The 6,161-nt window shown below is 36.9% G+C and overlaps 1 pseudogene; it reads right to left on the minus strand.

The window, feature by feature from the left end:
* Window positions 1-1,590: 1,590 nt before the first annotated feature.
* On the minus strand, window positions 1,591-2,146 carry LOC140524101 (GTP-binding nuclear protein Ran pseudogene; annotated as a pseudogene).
* Between the last annotated feature and the right edge of the window lie 4,015 nt (window positions 2,147-6,161).

The following is a 6,161-nucleotide window of genomic DNA, read 5'->3' on the forward strand; positions in this document are numbered from 1 at the left end:
TTTTTTAGAAAGCCCAACAATTCTAACATAACTGAGTAACTTTAAAATAAGACAAATTGATTTATTCATTAGTTCTCTTTCTGTTCATTCAATAAGCATTAACCAATTCTAACATTTATTAATATAGGAATCACTATGTTTAAAGCAAATAATATGGTGGGGGAAGTCTTTTATACAAAAGGGCAAGTCATGTTCAAAAGATGTCAGACAATAAGTGGGCTGTCCAGGTAACAGATTTGATCCCAAGGAACCAACAGTGGCTAATCAGAAAACTGAGTAATCTGTGGAATGATAGTGACCTGTCTATGTGGATAAGGATAGAAATAGCGCAGGATTATTGATTCTGGCATTCAGTGGATCTACTGAACAACCACTTATTCAAATATATGATGATCTATAATATCTACCCTAGTCTGAAGTCTACTGTCTTCCCCCTTTTGAGTTCATCTTTACTTTCTCCTTTTTTTTTAAATTAAATGCTTCACTTTTATTATAGAACCCAAAATACAAAACTCATTCCAAGGCTTCAGTTTAGATTGACATCACTGAAAATGGTCCATTTTCTCACTATTCTGGTGGCAGTCATCACAACATTACCTGATTAATGACTTTTGTCTTGATATGCTTCCTTCCCAACAAGAATACTTTTCCTACAGTGGATTTAAAAAGCTTATCAAAGCTGAAGTTAACAGAATCTAGCTTTCTTCTATAATCACCTTAAGCCACCCTTTTAAAACATGGTTACCATTCCCACGTATGTTAAGCAATATAGTCTTTTAAAAGCTGCATTCAGTTGATAATCCACATAAATTAAATTCTATTCTATTGACATCTCATACACGAAAAATGTACAACACTCGTGTGATTTTTTTTTTCTTCAACTTTACCCCTTCTTCCACAAGCCACCTTTTAAGTAAAGTGTACTACTTAGCTAGTGTGAAAACTTTTAGCTTAACTGTCTTAAATTATATACATTCACACCTTTTAACTGTATTACCAAGTTGTGATCAGTCATCTAACAGTAGCACAAAGTTTTTAACCTGTCCAGCCCCTAGCTTTACTTCGTGAAATATATGACTCAGATGTATCTTACTGATATGTTTGAAATACATTTTTAAAATAACCAGTCATAAAAATGGGAAGGCCATTTAAACAGCAGCATGGTACACATCTACCACAGACCTTACAAAACAGGTTTTAAAATGCTTATTGTAAACAAGGGATAAGAGCTCATTGCTTAGATATTTGAAATACAACTTTATTATGATCTAAACAAAAAAGGAATGGGAATGACAGTAACTAACCAACAAGATTCACCACTGAATATTGTGATGGGACTGCAGCAGTCTTATATTTGAAACTCAAGGGGACGTAATTGAAGTCCAAAACAGCTAAATATGCAGGTCCAAAATATGAATTATATATTTTTTAAACTGCCACATTCACTCCAAAGCCCATTCACATCCTTCAGCATCCCAAAGATGTTCTGCTCAGCTATATAATAAAGTGGCAAACATGCTACACCACTGACATCACAGGACAGCTGCCTATAAAACTAGACCTCTGACGCTGGGCTCTAGTTTCATTTCCTTACAGGTCCTCATCTTTATCAGGGAGTGCAGTTGTCTGAACAATCTGTAAGTCCTGCTTATACTGTGTGGCCAGTGCTGGATCCATGACAATCTCTGGAGGTGTGAAAGCAGGCATGGCAACAAACTCTAAATTAGGGTCTCCAATAAGTTTTCTAGCAAGTCAAAGAAAGGGCTTCTCAAAGTTATAGTTACTTTTGCCTAAGATGTCATAGTACTGGAGATTCTTCTTCCTATGGAAGACAATTGATTTCACCTTGACTTTTTTGTCCTTAATATCCACTTTGTTGCCACACAACACTATAGGGATATTTTCACATTCTCGTACCAGATTTCTATGCCAGTTAGGTACATACTTAGGTACATTCTTGTAAGTAACTTTTGATGTTACATCAAACATTATAATGGCACACTGAGTTTGGATGTAATAACCATCTCTCAGACCACCAAATTTCTCTTGGCCAGCTGTATCCCATACCTTGAATTTAATAGGACCTCTGTTAGTATGGAACACGAGAGGATGGACCTCAACACCCAGGGTGGCTATATACTTCTTCTCAAATTCACTGGTCAAGTGACATTTTACAAATGTGGTTTTTCTGGCACCTCCATCTCCAACTAATACAAGTTTGAACTGCACTTGGGGTTCTCCTTGGGGGCCATCGCGAGGGTTCTTCCAGAACCATCTCCATCTCCGCCTGACTGAACGATCTTTACTTTTTTCAATGATGGATATATCTATAGGGGCTTACACTATAACCCAATTCTACCCATTCTATTCCGTTTAATTTCCTACTATTTTATTATCAAGTAATTGAGTATTTATTAAATACCTAATGTGTACTAAGTTAAGCAATGGGAATATAGCTATAAATATGAGATGTAGTCCTAGTCTTCAAGAAATTTACATTCTATTATGGGCATACAGGTTCACAAATAAGCAAATACAGGATGCATATAAAATAAAATACATATTTATTTGGGGGAATAAGATTAACAACTTGGAGGATGAATAAAGGCATTTTAAAGGAGTTGGCATTTGAACTAAAGCTTGAAGGGAGTTGCAGGTTCCAAGGGGTGTAGATGAGGAACAATATTCCAGGAATGGAGGACAGCCAATAAAATCCTTTATGTCACCCAGGAAGTCTCCTTGATGTAGAGATTGGTTTTTTAAAGTTATTTTTAAGTTTAAGTTTTAAGTTAAATCATACTAAATTTAACATGATACTAACAAAACTACCCAACTTACATACATCCCTCTCTGAACTTCCTTCTGCTTTATTCTTTGTATTTTTAAATGTTTCACTGATATCCTTTTGTTCCTTTCTTTTGCATCAACTATCCCATTACAATTTCCTCCTTTGTAACAAATAGGTATAACCAAGAAAAATTAATTCACATTAACTGTTTCTGGTAATAAATGTCTCACTCATCACCTCTGCCAAGAGGTAAAAAGCAAACTACATTATCAATTTTCGGAAGTCATGATTCCACTGATCAGAGTTTTTGTATCTTTCAAAGTGGTTTTCCTTCCATTATTGTAATCATTGTATACACTGTTATCTTGGTTCTTTTCATTTCACTCTTCATCAGTTCACATAAGTGTAACCTGGGCTGGCAAAGGGGACATGAAAAGTTGCCCTTCCTGATTTTGACCACATAAACTGATTCAGCAGTTGAGCACTTTCAGGCGTGTCTAAGATGTTTCCTGCTGGTCAGGAGTGACTCAGTATTCTTGCACCTTTGCAATGACAAAGAATCTCCCTATTGGCCTCTGAACTTGGACTCAGCAGACCTTTAAAAAGGAAGTCAACCGATTCCTACCTCTTTCTTCTCTTCTTTCAGACTTCAGTTTATATCAACTGGAGATGCTTTCCATGAGCAGTGGAGGAAGTAAATGTAACTCGATCTTCTGCCTCAGCTATTCTACCTACAAAAATCAAATCCTGGATTCTGGTTTCCTATATTTGTTCTTTCCCAGCACTGATTCTGACACTCCAGACTTTACCCCCATAGTTCAGCTATTGTCCCATCCTGAAACTTTCCTCAGTGGCTGGCCCTTCTCACTTTGGAATATCTCTTCACCTCACCAGCCCCTTCCTCCAACTGAAGAGTTCCTCCCAGGACCCTCTCTTTGATCAGACCAGGCTTCCTTCATTCCTTTCCCAGCTCCAAATTTGAGTTTCCAGACTTTACCTCCATGCTTCAGCTGCTCTCTCACTCTGGGACTTTCCTCATCATCTTGGACCTTTCTAACTCTGTAATCTCCCTCTGCCATGAGGGCCCCCTTTTCTCATTGGTGAATTCCTCCTAAAACCTCTCTTTGGTTGTGGGCCCCAGATCAGACTCCTTTGATTCCCTTCTATGTTCTGTTTCCACATCTCTGGATTTAGAAGCCATGCTTCTGCAGAGGTCCCTTCCTCCGATCCCCTCCTTTTTAGCTTCTTTTGTGTATTATCTTCTCCCACTAAAATATAAAGTCATTAAGGGCAAGAATTATCTTTCTTTTTGTTTTTATTTGTATCCTCAACACTTGAGATAGTGCCTGACATAGAGTAAGTGCTTAACAAATGCTTATTGATTTGCCTTTCCTAATCTTAGGTGATAGAGCATTAATCTCAAAACAGATTTGTCCAGGCTTGAAGACAACCTTGTGAGTTCAAGAGATATGGAGGACCTGGGTGCATCAAGTTGAATTGACTGCATTCCAGGTATGAGTCCTCTATATATACTCCAGTGATTAATGAGAAGATGACTGGAAGCAAGAAGATAAACATAATCCCAGCCCATTTTGCTAGAAGATGTCTTCGACAAAGGGAGATAGTGCAAAGCTGAGATGAAATATGGAATACCTACTCAATAGGACCACAAATCATTCACTTTCTGCTATTTAAGACTCAACCTACTGATGAATCATACTAATAGTCACAAGTTATGCATGTATGTACCCTACACATCAGGCAACACTTAACCTTGAGCAATTTTCCCTCAGGAAACTGAGATGGAAGATACAATGAGCCAAAGAATGTGAGAAGAGAGAGTCTATCACCTCTCATTAGAGGCCAGGCTTTCCTGCAACTAAATCCATATGACCACACATGCGGGTATAGTGAAGAGGCATATAGTGAAGAAAGGAGTTCAGTATTAGTTATTATTATTAGATAAGTCTTCTCATATTTTCCCCAATCTACCATTTTTTAAATTGCCTACAGTACCACTGGTTTTCCCACCTTTCTGCCTTCCCCAGACATGTCCCTTCTCTCCTCAATATTTATACAAAATCTTACCTACCCATCTGGATTCATGTGCAACCCCACCATGAAGCAATGTGATGAAAGGAACAGTAGATCGAAAAGAAGAAAATATGATTCTAATTAACTACATGGCCTGGGGCAAGTTGTTTCTTCCCTTTTCAACTCAGCTGAATTCTATTCTATTACACGTTAGGTAATGAAAGAATACAAAGCTAGATAAGACAGGTAAAGTCTGAGCATGCCATTCACTTTGCCTGGAATCCTGAAACATCTTCCCTCTCTTCTCCAACTAGTATCTTTTAAAACATAACTCACACTAGGTTTAGAGTTAAAATACTTGAATGTCATTATCTATGCTACCACTAATCTCAGGAAAATACATTAGAACTTTACTCTGGAATTTGCCCTTGCCCATTCCCTCACCCTTGGGACTAATAAGTGGGCTTCCTAAAAGAATTAGTATAAAGCAGTCATAAAATTAATATAATAATAAAAGAAATGGAATAAATAAAAATCCTACAGGACCCCAGTTTAAACCAGGTTTTCTTTTAAAATATTTGAAGTAGTATCTTTCTCCCAGAGTATAGGATTGATAAAGTTTCCCTGGTTAATTTAATTTACCTTTTAGAAAAAATAATATCAAAATTCATCGGGAAGAACAAAAGATTCAGAATATCAAGGGAATTAATTAAAAGAAACCCTAGGGAAGGTGGCCTAGCCCTACCAGATCTCAAATTGTATTATAGCAGCAATCATCAAAATCTAAGAAATAGATCAGTGTCTTGGACTACTATCAAAGACACAGTAGTCAATGAATATAGAAGTCTACTGTTTGACAAACCCAAGGACCCAAGCTTCTAGGATAAAAACTCACTTTTGACAAAAACTGCTGGGAAAACTGGATAACAATGTGGCAGAAACTGGGCGTAGACCAATACCTGGCACCATACACAAGAATAAAGTCCAAATGAATATATGATCTAGGTATAAAGACTGGTACTATAAATAAATTAGGGGAGCAAGGAATAGTGTATTTGTCAGGTTTACTGAAAATGGAGAAATTTATGAAAAACAACAGATAGAAAACATTATGAAGTGCAAAATGGATAATTTTGATTGCATGAAATTGAAAAGTTTTTACACAAACAAACCCAGTGCAACCAAGATTAGGAGGGAAGCAGAAAACTGGGAAAGAATTTTTGTGATAAGGGCCTCATTTCTAAAATATATAGAGAACTGAGTCAAATTTACAAAAATACAAGTCATTCCCCAATTGACAAATGGTCAAAGGATATGAACAGGCAATTTTCAGAGGAAG

This window comes from Notamacropus eugenii, chromosome 1 (genome assembly GCF_028372415.1).
Source record: "Notamacropus eugenii isolate mMacEug1 chromosome 1, mMacEug1.pri_v2, whole genome shotgun sequence".
NCBI classification, from domain to species: Eukaryota; Metazoa; Chordata; class Mammalia; order Diprotodontia; family Macropodidae; genus Notamacropus; species Notamacropus eugenii.